At 46.2% G+C, this 13,808-nt stretch overlaps 1 protein-coding gene across 2 annotated transcripts in view; it reads left to right on the forward strand.

Annotated features, from left to right (window-relative positions):
• RAB27B (RAB27B, member RAS oncogene family) overlaps window positions 1-13,808 on the forward strand; it is a 95,609-nt gene that overhangs the window by 41,493 nt on the left and 40,308 nt on the right. Inside the window, exon 1 of one of the 2 annotated variants that reach the window (XM_018570269.1) lies at window positions 10,905-11,033. The exons of the other annotated variant lie outside the window; for it this stretch is intronic. The gene's annotated coding sequence lies outside the window, so the exon portion shown is untranslated. Of the gene's footprint in view, window positions 1-10,904; window positions 11,034-13,808 lie in introns of those variants that run through there. 2 annotated transcript variants of the gene reach the window in all.

Raw genomic sequence — 13,808 nt, forward strand, 5'->3', positions numbered from 1 at the left:
CTGACCCCGCTCTGTCATTTTACGTGGCCTACCACTTCGTGGCTGAGTTGCTGTTGTTCCCAGTTGCTTCCACTTTGTTATAATACCACTAACAGGTGACCGTGAAATATTTAGTAGCAAGGAAATTTCACAGAACACCTGAATCCAATGATTTGGAGGGGTGTCCCAATACTTTTGGCAATAGAGTGTATATATAAATAAATATATATAACTATACATGATAGTCACATAGCTCCAACTTTCCCCCTCATTTGGAGTGATTTTCCTTCTTTTTTTGCAACCAAACTGCCCTTCTTCCTTCCTCATTTGTCCCTCTTGTTTTGGTCTGATGTGTAGACCTGTGGGAACTGTACTTTTTAACCCTAAAGCATATACTGCTGGCAGCGGGCCCCTCTAAACAGACTCCTGGTGGCTATAGCTGAGGTTGAGCAGCCGCCAGATCACTTCCGGGGCTGGTGAAGTGTGCCCCCCCCTTCCCTGCCCAACACCCCCGACTTGCTTCCTGGGCTCCGTCACCCCTCCTGGAGGCCCGGGACTGACATCATGGGTGTCAGTGGGCAGAGGGGAAGAGAGAGAGAGACCTCCTCCCCACTGAATGGCGCTGGATTGCATCACTTCCGGTTTCTCTGCTGTTATTTCCTCAGCTATAGAAGCTGGAGAAGAAGCTATTCAAGAGCGATCTGTGCTTGAGTAGCTACTTTGCAGTGGAAAGGTGACACTAGGGGTCTAATAGACCCACATGATAATGTGCACTGAAAGGTGTGAATCCAGCCTATATTTTGTACCCGTGTCATTTTGTTCGCCTTTTTTTAAATTTGCTGTTCTGGGCTCAGCATTTTTCTAGTTTGCCAACGTGTAGATGGTGGCTTTGTAGGTAGGCGGGAAAACAGAGGCCGAAGTCAGTGAAAATTGCCTTTTTTATACCACCTTCAGTCAAACCCCATCGGGCTCATTCCCTTCACTCTTCATTCAGATCCTGAAATATTCATCTAGTAATGGCTCTCCGCTCCGGGATCACCAGCTCCGTGCATTACTGGCCTTGGTAGCCTGAAGCTTGCCAAGGTTACATTTCTCTCGTCATGAAATAAACTGTAAATTTACAGCAACTTTACAAGTCACAAAAGAGCGTTAGAGCAGGTGAAACAACAGTGGTGACAACAACTGATTCAATATTTACCGCTCAGATGGAAGAAGAGTGTGAACTATCTGCAGTAGACTTCTGGGGGCAGTTAAATAGATGAAAAGAGTTCACAGTTTTAAGGACCCATTTGTATTGTCCTGTTTGTCAATGTAACGTGCATTAACGTGCGTTATGCCACGTTGATGTAGCTTGCATTAAGGCAGCGTGTTGAAAATAATGAGATGACAACACCTCAAATCATCACAAAAATCAGACATAAACTTTTTGCCACAGCACACTATAGTACATTGTGGGGCGCGGCAACGTCGTCTTGGTGCATTGGGATGCAATTTAAAATAAATAGCAATGTGCAGCGCGCAGCTGAAAATGATGCATCAGCTTCTTTGCACGTGTGCAGCAGTGTGTTGACCTGAATCGGCTGGTGCACAGCAAACACGCACACATACAACACGCGGTCACGCACGCCGCAGGTGTGCCTGAAGTGTGAACTGGGCCTAATACCACAGTTGTGTAGTATTACTGTTCTCACTGCGCTTAAATAGGCTTGCAGTCATCTGTCCTCTGCCGCGGCAGAACAAGCAGGTAGTAGACAAACTTGGCAGAAGGACATTTAGACCTTGTTCACGGGTGGAGGTGGCAAAGAGGATAGAAAACTGTGTGGTTCATATGTGGTTTCACCACCCCCCAGCCGCCCACTGCAATGGTAGCACTGCAGCTGAACTTGCCATGGCTGCAATGCCAAGCTGCAAAAAATATACAGCTTGACAATTGCAATAGAAAACCCCCATTCTGAATGAAGAAAAAGCTGCTTCCTCTCCATCTGTAAAGCGTTCCAGCGCAGATGGATTTTCAGAGTGCGGTGGCCCATGTGTGCATGAGGCCTAAAATCAAGTTTCGTATGCTTAAAGGAGAACTATGGGGTCAGTGTTTTTCCCCATAGTTCTCCTTAGGGTAACGGGAGGACACAAACTAGCATCCTCCCGTTACCCTAAGCTCAGTATACCGCGAGCTACAGCTCGCGGTATACTGAGAAAGTCACAGGTCGGCTAGAACTATGAGGTGAGTGGAAATCACTCACCTCATAGTTCTCCTTTAAGACGAGAGCAGTACTGAATTCTACAAAGCGGTGGCGACATGGAGGCAAGAGCTTTCGGTGAATTAGTAAAACACACTCAGGCCATTATCTTGATGAACATCCCAGATAGGAAATAAAACATTAGATTGTGCTCCACCCATGGCATGTTTTCTTGCTTCTGGCACAGTTGTCTTTTCTAAAGTAGCACAAATTACATGCTGACAGCTGTGGCTAGTCTGAGATAAAGCAGAGCTCCAGCCAAAAGTAACAAGAAAAATATAGTATGAATATAGTAAATATTGTAATTTATTAAGTATTACAATAAAAAAAACAAATAAAATTATTACAGATATGTATATAGCGTTGACAGTTTACATAGTTGCACATTCACATCAGTCCCTGCCCTCAAGGAGCTTACAATCTAAGGTCCCTCTCTCACATACAGTATATACATAGACAAGGGCCCATTTAGACAGGAGCCAATTAACTTTCCAGCATGTATTTGGAGTGTGGGAGGAAACCAGAGTACCCGGAGGAAACCCACACAAGCACAGGGAGAACATGCAAACTCCTTAGAGATAGTGCCATGACCAGGATACAAACCAGGGACCCCCAGTGCTGCAAGGCAGGGGCAGATATCTCAACTCTCCCGGATGTCCTGGGAGTCTCCTGCTATTAGATAGCGGCTCCCGGACACCCGGGAGAGAGAAACATTTTCTCCCGCAAAAGGTTTACTGTGCTCAGAGTAAACCTTTCCGGGCTGTCTTTTTTTTTTTTTTTTTTCTGACATCGGGGGCCGCCGGCAGTCAGCAAAAAAAAACAACAACATAGGAACTAATAGCTACACTGCTATTGGCTATTTCAATTTGCAATAGCCAATAGCAGTCTAGCTATTGCACCCGCCCTCTGCTGCCGTCAATCAGCAGAGGTGGACCTGAAGTTCTCCATCAGGTACATCACTGCTGACTCACAGCAGCAGTGGGCGGGTGCAAAAGCGAGATTGCTATTGGCTATTGCAAATTGAAATTGCCAATAGCAGTGTAGCTATTAGTTTCTATGCCTTTTTTTTTGTCCTGATGGCAGCAGCTGTCTGAACACTAATAAAAAACAGCAGATAGCAAAGGAAGCATTAGCTTCTTTGCTATCTGCCATCATTTCAGGGGTGTGCTCTCTTCCTTGTTGTTGCACCCCCCCTCTCTGCGGGGGGTGGGGGGTGTTGACAGAGGGCACCTCCCTGAACTGACTTATTTCAGGTTGGGATCCCTGCAGGGGTGCCAACCACTACGCCACTCCACCAGAAAGCAGAAGTCCAGAGATGTTTTTTTTGGAAGCTTACATTGGTCCAGCTTGACTTATCTTGATTCATATCCATATCTGATATCCAGAGGGCTGCTGAACTTCAATGTAGTAGCTCGTGCTATGTACTGTGATAGCCATGATCTTCCAGGTGTGGCTCCAGGGACTTCCCCCTCCACACACTGAGCACATTCAGAGAACGTCTTGTATCTCTTTCATTGAATAAAAGGCAGGAGATCAGCAACATAGGATGAAAGGAACCATGGCTTCTGCACTTCAAGGGAATGATGCTTGGGGCAATAAAGTCAAAACTAGGGATGTTCATATACCAAGTACCGTACTCAGTGCAAGTACAAGTACAGATACTTTCCAAGACTAGACTAGAGATACATTCAGAAGTTAGGAGACAGCTGTCATTTATAAGCAGCACATGGAGCTCCTGGGATCTGTACATCTCTGCTTCATTGTATTTTTTTAATGAAATGCAGAGCAGATCCGGTCAGGTTTCTGCACACGCACGCTAGTCTTTTAGATGCGTTTGTGACGTGGTTTTTGACGCGTTCCGGGCTCTTTCTGGTAAAAAAAAATAACATTTTTTTTTTTTTTTAAGTTTAAAATGGGCTTTCAGTGCATTCCAGGCATCTGCATTCATTTTTTATGCGTTTTTTATGCGTTCCAGAGCAGGTAAAATAGGGCCTGCTGCAGTTTTTTCACCTGCTCTAGATCTGCTCTGGATCTGCACGCTGCGATGTGAACTGGAGCTCAAAATACCATTGGAATACATTGGACGCAGTTTTGATCCGGTCTTTTTTAAGTACAAGTACTGATACATTTTTGTTTACTGTCATGTGACAGTTTTTCTCAAAACAATACAGACTAATGATTTCAGGACAGTGGTGGAGAGCCAGGGCCCGGTCAGAGCTGCAACCGCTGCCACCCTGGTAGTAATGCGATGCAGTGCGTTCTGGCCAGAATCAGGCCGGAACGCACTGTGTCTGGTGTGAACGAGGCCTGAATAGAGTCTTACTCCAATGGTATGTGTATGGCCCATTCACGTCTATGGAAAGGTACGGCTCAGGTGTGGGGGCTGCAGGACAAGCCTTGTGCACTGAGGCTAAAAAACACTGTGCGTGACCACAGAGAGGCAAGTGGCCCCTTGGGAGTGTGGGGGGGGGGGCTGGGGAATTTTTCTTCCAAAGTGAACCTGTCCTTCAAACCCCACTTTACATAATAGTAAAACAACAACAGATGGCGTCATTAGAATATTTAACAAATCAAAATAAAAAAAGAATAGAACATCAAAATATATTATGTAAAAATGTTTGTTTTTCCTTCCGTGGTTTGAAAATGTGAGATCTCACTTTAAATAGCTTTGCAGAGAAATACAGTTTAGCTTCAAAACAAAAAACATAAGGGGCTGTAAATGATGTGCCCACACAGGCATGCATGCAAACATACCGCCTGTACACGGCAGCTACATACGAGTCACAGAAAAATAACATCTGACGTGTGCATGTCCTAGAATCTAAACGTGTCTGATTAAACGCAGTGTGCAAAAAAAAAATCACTTTGTCTAAATTCTTTTTATATACATTAAATACTGTGAGGGGAATTTATCAAAACTGAAGCAGACAAAATCTGGAGCAGCTGTGCATGGCAACCAATCAGCTTCTCTCTCTCTCTCATTTTCAAATCTTACCTGAGCAAACTGAAGAGAGCTGCTGATTGGTCGCCATGGGCAACTGTAGTCTTGATACATTCTCCCCAGTGTGTGTATGTATATATATATATATTTATTAATTATAAGCTGAATGACTTAAATGAGTATTGCTGATACTAAATACGTACAATGTGGTGTATTTCACTGGTAAAACAATATATTGCAGAGGAAAACAATGAAAACTGTTCCACTGTAACAAAGAATTTGATTTATTTCAGGAATGTATACATCGTCTATGTATACAGCGTCTTTAGTTTACAGTGTGCTTTACATACACATCAGTCCCTGCCCTCAAGGAACATACAGTCTAAAGGTACCCACACACCTTACAATTTATCTGCAGATTTTCTGTGGTCAGATGGAAAAGGTGCAACAGATTCCTCCATCTACGCTAAACTGTGTGGATGGAGGAATCTCCACCTGGGCCAATCTGTTGCACTTTTTCCATCTGACCACAGAAAATCTGCAGATAAATTGTAAGGTGTATGGGCACCTTAAGGCCCCTATGTCACATACATACATACATACATACATACAAACAGGAGACAATTAACCTACCAGCATGTCTGTGGAGTGTCGAAGTACCTGACAGAAACCCACACAAGCACAGGGAGAACATGCAAACTCCATGCAGAGAGTGTGCTGACCAACAGTGGGCTTAAGATAATATGATAAAATCTTCCATTAGTCCAACAGCTGAAATCTGATTGGTTAGTAAAGCCGGCCATACACCTATAGATTATCTGAAGATTCTCTATGGTCAGATGGAAAAAGTGCAACAGATTCCTCCATCTACGCTAAGCTGTGTGGATGGAGGAATCTCCCGCTGGGCCAAGCTTCAGTATCTTGCTAGTCGGCCCCGCTGGCTCTCTAAATACCTGAACAATGCCTGCGTCCAATCAGAATGTTCTGGTATTTTGAGAGCCAGAGGGGCCGACTAGCAGGGCAAGTGGCTCTGCAAATTGTTTATAAATAAACATGTTCATTGCATTGCTATAGCATCAGGTCTTGTGAGATGACTTTCCCGTTCACACATGAGTGATTTCAGGTGATTTTGAAGCATTTTTTTGGCTTGTGTGTTTTGAGTGTTTTTGCTTTAGCCAATGGAAAGCTAGTTACTAGGAGAAGGAGACGGTTGTTAGGCGCAAACTCATGTGAAAAAACACATCACATGCGTTTTTTAGGTGCTCCCATTGAAGTCCATGGGGCAAGAAACTAAAATTCTGCCCGAAATGAAGCCCATGTGCTTCTCTGAGCTGACAGGTGTAAACAGGCACTATTGATAATAATGGGATTGTTCATGCTGAGCAGTAGTGCAACTATAACCATAGCAGACCAGGCGGCTGCTATGGGGCCTGGTGGTGGAAGGGGCCTCTTTAGGTTGGTAAGGCAAATGAAACATAGAACATGTGAAGATAACACAGTACTGTATCATTAAGGGTTGGAGTGGTTGCAGTTGAAGACAATTCCAATCCCCTGTAAAGTCTATAATGTAGAGACGACTTCAGATTCACAAATGGAGTCTTTGGGATCTTGGAATTGTTACTCACAGCTCAGAAAAAGGTCACATTTTTGCTATGGGGCCCCATAATCTGTCATAATGGCCCTGATCTTAATCGTTGTTGTGCTTTGGGAAACATGTAACAAAATGTTCAGTTGTGATGGTGGTTAGTCCACTGGTGTAAGGGTGGTGTCCCAAAATTGCTGGCCTGGGGGGCAGGAAGCATTGCTCCAGCCCTGCATGTCAGCACTTGTGTATTGGCCATACTGCAGCTCCCAACACTCATGGCTGCCACTAGAGGTCACTGTTGGGAAATGGCAAAGGGGTTTAATGTATAGCCCCTATATCCCAACTGTCTTCTACGGCATATCTCCAGGCTTCAGACAAACCTGTAGCATGTCCTCGGTCTCTGACCATCATTTCCTCAGTATCTAACAGCACCCTTTAGCACTTAGCTGAACTCCAGGCACAATAACTTTCATTTAAATATATTCCTCAATAGTCACAATGCATAGAAATCTGCTTTGTGTGCACCAAATGCCTTTGCAATTCCAGTTATTACCTTGTACACGTAGCAGTGACATCATCACTGTGCTGCACATCCTGAGCAGAGGTGTGGGAGGGGCCCAGCAGGTCAATCCATTACTGGAAACGCCAGGAGGGGGTCGGAGACAAGACCAGTCACCATGCACAAGGAGAGAGAGGCAGTGACTGGTCTTTATTACAGGAGGAGGCGGAGACAAGACCAGTCACCCTGCACAAGGAGAAAGCAGACATGCCAACCTGCAAAACCTTATTTCAGGGAGGTTCCCGTCTCATTTCAGGGAGGTGCCCTTTCTGTTTTTTTTTTTTTTTTAGTTGTAAGGTGTGTGCCCAGCATGAGACAGAGCCAAGCGAAAGGTTTACTCAGAGTAAACCTTGCAGGGAGAAAATGCCTCTCTCGCAGACGTCAGGGAGCAGCTGTCTAATTGAGGGAGACTCCCTGATCATCAGGGAGACTTGAGAAAGACCAGCAGTCACTAGTTTTTATTGCAGGATGGGGAGAGAGAGAACACCAGTCACCCTGCACAAGGAGGGAGAGTGGCAGTGAGCGGTCTTTGTTACAGGAAGCTTCAACTCTCACATGGGATTACTGCACAGATCTGGAAGAAATACACAAAGCTCACCAAGATTCAAGTAATAAGATAGTAGGTATGGCTCTTGTATTTAGATGATAGTTCAGCTGTGTGCAGCACAATGATGATGTCACTGCTACTTTTCCCAGATACTATCTGGGTTTGCAAAGGCAATTGGTGCACACAAAATTATATCTTTTGTGGCTATTAAGAAATATATGTAAATGAAAGTTGAAGTTCAGCTTTACATATACTGACCATTATGCGCGGCCCTTTGATGATGTCAGGGGCCACAACTGAGGCCCCCTATACCTTATATGGGAACCCAGCATGCGAGTGCTCCGAATGCACAGCACTAACACTAACATGCTTATATACTCTAAAGAAAAAAAAACAAAACAGCAAAGCATACAAAGGTGATTTAATATCCTCTAAAATGACAGCACTCTGGCGGGAATCGGTTGGCGTGCACTGCGGACAAAAATGCGGTCCATCAAAGTAAACAGTGCGAGGTATTCCTGTCCCTCTAGAATGTATCACTTCACTTCTAGAAAAAAAAAGAATCTGCTCGTAGCTCGGGGCAGAAAGAAATCCAGAAAGTGCCCGAGGTGAAAGTAGACCAGCCGGTCGGATCGGAATTCTCACAATGTGGACGGGGAGGGGAGGGGGCGAGAAGCGGTGTGACCTGTAATAGAAGCCCCGCCCACTACTACAACCCTATAAAATAATGATATGTGTGTGTCAGGATTCAAACCGAAGAATGTCCTTAAAGCTGGTTGTATCCAAAATGGCCGCATTCCATAATTACAGGGTGAGGCCAGAAAACCTATAAACCTCCATGTGATAAAAAAATCACTTTTTAGGATCTTCTAATTCTTCTAACAGCCGAGAACGTGTGCGGAACTTTCCATTCCTGCTGGTCGGCTCCAATGTGCCGGGCGCTGGACTGGACAATATCCACGCTATTAGAGGAACTCCCCTCCCCCCAACTAAAGCTAAATTCCCTCTATGTAATATTCAATGTTTTTTTTTTTTATAAGTTTTGGAAAAAACTTTTTTTGCCATCTGTGTCCCATTGGGGAGATTTCCCTTCACTTCCTGCCTGATAGTCACAACAGAAAGTGGAAGGAAATCCCTCCAAAGAGAGGGAAATCTTTGTTTTTGCCATCTGTGTCCCTTTTGGGAGATTTTTCTTCACTTCCTGCCTGATAGTCACAACAGGAAGTGGAAGAAAATCCCTCCAAAGAGAGGGAAATCTCTGGTGGTCCGTGGAGTCACTAGATCTTTGTTTTTGCCCTTTGTGTCGCTTTTGGGAGAGTTTTCTTAATTTCCTGTCTGATAGCCACAACAGGAAGTGAGAGGAATTCCTTCCAAAGAGAAGGAAAACCCTGGTGGTCCCCATTGGAAGATTTCCCATCTATTCCTGTTCTGGTGACCACCCACAAGATCTGGGTTTGTTTCACTGATATCGGTCACCAGATCTTTTTTTTCTGCCATCTGTGTTTCATTGGGGAGATTTTCCTTCACTTTCTAATAGCCACAACAGGAAGTAAGCGGGAATCCTTTAAAATACAGAGACATTTTCTTGGTGGTTAGAGGGATCACCAGATCTTTTTTTGCCATGTGTGTCCCATTGGGGAGATTTGCCTTCACTTCCTGTGTGGTAGCCACAACTGGAAATGAGAGGAAATCTCTCCAAAGAGAGAGAAATCCCTGGTGGTCAGCGGGGTCACCAGAACTAGTGTCCCCATTGATTTCCCATCTGTTTCTGTTCTGGTAACCCCCTGGTCCCTAGGGATGCACCGATACCGTTTTTTCGGTATAAAGTGCGGGTACCGATATATTGCTGTCGGTACTCGCCGATACCGGTGCTTCCGCTGACATGGAGGCGGCTCACCGGGCAATCAGGAAGTCGGGCAGCGGGTAATGACGCCCAGCCCAGCTTCTTGATTTCCCGGGAAGCCGACTCCATGTTGGCCAGCTCGATGCTGATTGGCAGGGAAACCGGCTTCCCAGCCAACCAGCATGGAGCTGGCTTTCCAGGGAACCAGGTGGCAAGTAATAACCCACCTCCCGGCTTCCTGATTGGCTGGGAAGCCGGCTCCATGTTGATTGGCTGGAAAGCCGTCTTCGCAGCCAATCAACATCGAGCCAGCTTCACTCGTTCAGCCAGCTCAATTCTGGAGCTGGCTGTTCAGCATGGAGGCGGCTTTTCGGTCAGCTCGTGCTGATTGGCTGGAAAGCGGCCGGCTCAATTCTGATTGGCCTTCCCAGCCAATCAGCATGGAGCCGGCTTCCCTCGCCGCCCGGCTTCCTGATTGCCTGGGAAGCCGGCTCCATGCTCCCTTGGCACTGCCGGCCAGAGGAAATCTTCCTCTGACCAGAAGTTCCGATATTTGGGAAGGTATTAGAGCATTTGGGCGAGTACCAGTACTCGCCCAAATACTCGCTCGGCACTGATACCAATACTAGTATCGGGTCATCCCTACTTTAAAGCCTTGCCACTTTGCAGTAGCTTCCTGTAATAAAGACCAGTCACTGCTGCTCTCTCTTTGTGCAGTGTGACTGGTCTTGTCCCCTGCTGGGTTCCTTCCACAGCTCTGCTTTCTGCACAGACCATGTACAGCACAGTGATGCTGTCACTGCTACTTTTACAAAGGTAATAACTGGGATTGCACAGGCATTTGGTGCGCACAAAGCCGATTTACATCCTATGTGACTATTGATTAACATATTTGAATGAATTTTATTTTTGGTCTGGAGTTCAGCTTTAAATACTTCCAGCCTCGTGAGCCTCGTCCGTTTTCACACCCGAACACTTTATCATAAAGGATTTTATACAAGCCGATGTCATTTGAGGAAGGTGGCCCTTTAACGCGTCTCGATTTCTGCGCACACAATATAACCTTTTTCTGAGAGCGCCGCATTCCTGCAGTTAAAGGGCACACACAGTCTCCGTGCAGCTCGGAGTCAGAAGACAGTGTGTGTGTTTCGTCGTAATGTGGTTGAGTCACAAGAGACATTTGCCTGAGGTGAGTTCCTCATATCCGTGTTGGGAGATTGCAAGGCACGCCTTCCCTCTGTGCACGGCACACACTCGATGTGCTCAGGGTGGTGCCAAGACACACAGGACCTGTTGACGGAGAAAGCTGCAGCCACAATCAGGAGCCCGGACACTGAAAACTGTGAGTTTCCTTCTAATTGCATTCATTTCTGCAGATCCGTCTGCCTTTTGTTCCCCTTTGTGCCTGCTTCCAGCGCCCGTCCGTCTGGGATCAGGTGACAGCGTCGTCCGGGAACTGTCAGCGTCTCTGGGATTAAGGAAAAGTTTTGGTGAAGTGCTTGTGGAATGCGGCACATTGTCATATGTAACACATCCCAATCTTACTTGCTGTCAGTCTCAGACCTCTGTGACCCCGGAGTACGGTTGTCACGGGGGGTTTCTGGTGTTGGGATATTGGTGTTGTGATGCCAGCAGGTAAAGCATATGATGTGCCCTGAGGAGTCTCGTGAGCAGCTGTTGAGGAGCTGGCGGTGCCCAGATGACGGCAGAAGGTGCACAGATAAGGGGGCGTAACAAAAGGTTTTATGGTGAAAGAACCGGAATGGGTTCATGTTTTTGGACCACCTGCTGGAGAACAAGAATTTTCCAGAGTTCCCGTATATGTCCGCTATGTATGACCCCCAACATGTTCAGTATCCCCTCCACATTCCACCTGCTGGAGAACAAGAACCTTAGAATTCCCATGTATGTCCACCATGTATGACCCCCAACATGTTCAGCATCCCCATACAAATTCCACCTGCTGGAGAACAAGAACCTTAGAATTCCCATGTATGTCCACCATGTATGACCCCCAACATGTTCAGCATCCCCATACAAATTCCACCTGCTGGAGAACAAGAACCTTAGAATTCCCATGTATGTCCACCATGTATGACCCCCAACATGTTCAGCATCCCCATACAAATTCCACCTGCTGGAGAACAAGAACCTTAGAATTCCCTTGTATGTCCACCATGTATGACCCCAACATGTTCAGCATCCCCTCTATATCCCACCTGCTGGAGAAGAAGAATTTTCCAGAGTTCCTGTATACACTGAGTGGCCAGATTATTATGACCACCCCATCAGTACTTCGTTGGGCCGCCTCGTGACTCCACGAGATAATGAAAGGTGATGCGAGGAATCTGACACGGCACTGTTGCCCTTCTGTTGTCTTTTACCAGTCTTGCCACTCTCCGTTCTGCCCTAACATTGACTAGTCGTGGTAAACAACCCGCTTCACTATTTATAATGGTCTGGCCCTCGAGCAACTTCAGCGCTTAATTATAGCTAATTTGCCTACAAACGTCAGGTAGTCATAATAATCTGGCCACGCACGTCCACTACATATGACCCCAACATGTTTATCATTCCACTACACATTCTACCGGCTGGAGAACAAGAACCTCCAGGGTTCCCATATATTGTATGTCCACTATGTATGACCCCAACATGTTCAGCATCCCCTACACATTCCACCTGCTGGAGAACAAGAACTTCCAGAGTTCCCATGTATGACCACTACATATGACCACTACATGTTTAGCATCCCCTCTATATTCCGCCTGCTGACGAAGATAAGTTCCAGAGTTCCCATACACCTCCACTACGTATGACCCCCAACATGTTTGTCATCCCCTACACATTCTGCCTGCTGGAGAAAAAGAACCTCCAGAGTTCCCATGTATGTTTACTACATATGACCACTACATGTTCAGTATCTCATGCACCCCATTTAAGAACTACAAGTGCCAGTGTGCCCTGCTCCCCTCAGTCACTGTGGAACTACACGCCTGTTTGTCTTCTTCACCTCTCAGTTGTCCAGGATATATATTTTACATAGTGCTTCGCCATAAAAGAACTACAAGTCCCAGCATTCCCTTCCACCTTGTTCTAGCATTAGTATTTAAAGGGCTTGCTGGTCTTTGTAGTTCTGCTGCAATGATTGCAGGTAGCCTGAAAAAGACTTGTGAGGTTGAACTGGGTAGTAAGGTCCTACAGGAGACCTGTCTGCCATCACTGACCTCTGCTTCCGAAAATAACATTTACCTGCCTGAAATAGAAACTTCGACCCAGCTTCGGGTTTTGGACAATTAAAGCTGAACTCCAGGAAAAAGCGATGCTGTCTAAATACAAGCAGCCTGTGTATTGCTGGATGAATCTTGGTGTCCTGTGTGTATTTCCTTCACATGTGCGTAACTTCTGCACTTCCTGTAATAAAGACCAGCCACTGCTGCTCTCTGTCCTTGTGCAGGGTGACTGGTCTTGTCTCCGCCCCCTCCTGTAATAAAAACCGGCCACTGCTGCTCTCTGTCCTTGTGGAGGGTGACTGGTCTTGTCTCCGCCCCCTCCTGTAATAAAAACCGGCCACTGCTGCTCTCTGTCCTTATGTAGGGTGACTGGTCTTGTGTCCGCCCCCTCCTGTAGTTTTCTGCAGGCAGCTTGTAGTGGGTGGGGCCTGTTGGATCCCTCCCATAGCTCTGATCTCTGACAGGCTATGTACAGCACAGTGCAGTACTCACCTACTCTTCAGCTCTGCCGCCCACAATCACACCGCTCCCTACTCCTGCTGCAGTTCCAGATGGAATGACTGCCATTCATCCCACTTCCTGTGAGTGCAGGCTGTCATAGACACACCCCCTTAGGATGCGTCATCATGCCAGCCTGTGCTCATAGTAGTGCTAAACAGAATCCTCACATTTCACTACACGAGTGCCATTCTGTACCCTGTTACATGGGCTTCTGATAGAGACAGCAAGTGGCCATTTCAACACATAAGAAGCATGGCCCACTGTTGTCACCATCAGGAAACCCATCCTGAGAAACACCATGCAGCCATCACTGGAGTGCATGTAGACAGGAAGTGGAGGAAGTAGCTACAAATAGGCTGCAGGAGATCAGCAGCACAGAAACA

Source organism: Nanorana parkeri, unplaced genomic scaffold (genome assembly GCF_000935625.1).
Source record: "Nanorana parkeri isolate BGI_ZX_2015 unplaced genomic scaffold, ASM93562v1 scaffold1492, whole genome shotgun sequence".
Lineage (NCBI taxonomy): Eukaryota > Metazoa > Chordata > Amphibia > Anura > Dicroglossidae > Nanorana > Nanorana parkeri.